This window comes from Gossypium arboreum, chromosome 3, assembly GCF_025698485.1.
Source record: "Gossypium arboreum isolate Shixiya-1 chromosome 3, ASM2569848v2, whole genome shotgun sequence".
In the NCBI taxonomy this organism is placed as follows: Eukaryota; Viridiplantae; Streptophyta; class Magnoliopsida; order Malvales; family Malvaceae; genus Gossypium; species Gossypium arboreum.
The window spans coordinates 22,837,622-22,839,790 of record NC_069072.1 but is presented as its reverse complement, the minus strand read 5'-3'; positions in this window follow the sequence as shown (position 1 = coordinate 22,839,790).

Genomic DNA, 2,169 nt, shown 5'->3' with positions numbered 1-2,169 from the left:
TCCTACCCAATCCAGCCTCTACACACCACCTCCGTACCAACCTTACACACCATGTGGGGTTAAAATCGACCCACCCATCCCTACACACCAAGTAGCATCGGTGGCGGCACTAAAACAATATTTGCAGTAGAGTTGCCAGTAATAGGCTTATAGCCTTTCAGTACACTTCCTCCAATATCATATATCCCACCCCATACAATGCAACATAATATAAATATATATATAGTAAAAATGGCATGCTCAAACAGTCACACATCACATAGGGGTATAACAGTTATTTACCTCGTAAGGGTTTAACGGTCATTTCAACAAATTTGGGGTCTAGATATACTTACCGACTCGTCAGTAGGTCCACAGTCGTCTCGAGCGACCCGTGTAACCTTGACAATTAAAGAGTGAAAATAGGCCCAATGCCCATAATGTGGCCCAATTGGGCCAGGCTCGTATGGCCCACATAGCCCAGAAATGGCCCTAGCCATGTGAATTACACAGCTCTGCCCAATAATTTCCACACGTCTATGTGGTTTACCCGTGTAGGGCCCACAGGGGCCATTTCGACCCAACATGGCCCAAAACCGCCTAGGCTCATGAAATCGCTCATGGTGGCCTCTATGGTCGAACACCCACATTTTGGTGCATTCGGTTCACCACACAAGCAAGTGCACGCTCATGTGGGGACACTAGCCATATTTTCCGGCTTTTGCCAAATTACGATTAAGGCAATGAGACTACATACCTGATAGGATTCTAAGTTCGCAACCCCTATTGAGATGAACTACACCTACAACCAATTATCATTCATATCCAATGTTAGTCATGTTCGAAACCAATCCCATAGACAATCGACTTACATTCGTTGCTTACCTCACTACTCCCAACTACAAGATGTAACCTACGGCTCTTAAAAAAGTCCCTGAACATTATGATTAGTAACTGCCAATCCATCATTTGATAGAACTGAATGTTAGAAACTTAGAAAGTTAATAGACAACAGTACTTCAAATGTTTGAGGCAAAAACAAATTCCACTCTTACCAAAAGCTTAACACCCTGAAGCAATTCGTGTTGGGTAGAACCAACAGCTTGAGAAAAGGAAATTAGTAGGTGAGGACAAATTGATCTGAAGCAGTAAACAAGGGTAACGATAAGGAATATGAGAAGAGAGGAGATGGTGTCCAAAAGGTGAAAACCAAAGGGAGAAAGAAGTATGAGATATTCTGCTTGGGAAGAAATTGAGAGATAAAGAGAGGCAGAAACGAAAGAAGGGAAGGGGAGAGTATCCAGTCAAAGAACCTCAACCAAATGAAAGAGGGAGAAGATGGGGTAGACAGTCAAGAAAGGTCACCACACGAACAAGAAAACCGAGAGAGCACTTGTCCAAACCGAAAAAGTTAAGAAGAAAAGGGAGTGAGATTTCGGACAACAATGAGATGCAAAAGAGAAGGCTTGATGGTCTCAAGAGGAATGAGAGGTGGAGAAGGAAAACATTCGGTTAGTGAGAGGAGTGCAAAATCGACATTAACAAAAGAAAATAAAGGTATTACCTACCTCTCTTCACACTATTCGACCTCCAGAGAACAAAAAGAAAAGAACCCAAAAATGCCTACCAAAACCAAAATGGAATCTTCCAACTCACAAAAGCCGAATTTCCAAAGTGCCCAATGTTCCCAATCAGCACACTCCTCCCTCTCACCACACTTTCTTTGATTTTCTCCTAAAATCCCTTCTCATATCTCTCCTCAACTCCCTCCATGACCAAATCAAACTCCACTCCATTCAACAGTGTTTTAGTTATCCTCTACTACCCACACAGCTAGTGTAGCAAAATAAAACACACCACTGCTCAAACTAGGATTTGAACCTCAAACCTCAAGTAACCATAGCACGCCACTTATCTCTTAGACCAGCAGGCCCTTTCTCTTATGCTTTACCCATATATTTTTAAAAGCCTACTACCTAGAGACAATGCTTATTCCTTAAAAATAAAACATTTTGCACTTGCTCAAGCTTGAACCCAGGACTTCTCAGACACTTCCTAGAACACTTAACCACTGAGATAAGCATGAATTTGTGTCACTTTCTTATTCAACTAAACATTTATGTGCAGTCTCTTAACTGTTCCCATGCTTAAAATCTAATACTTCTAGGCCCAAAATTTAGGGCGTTACAA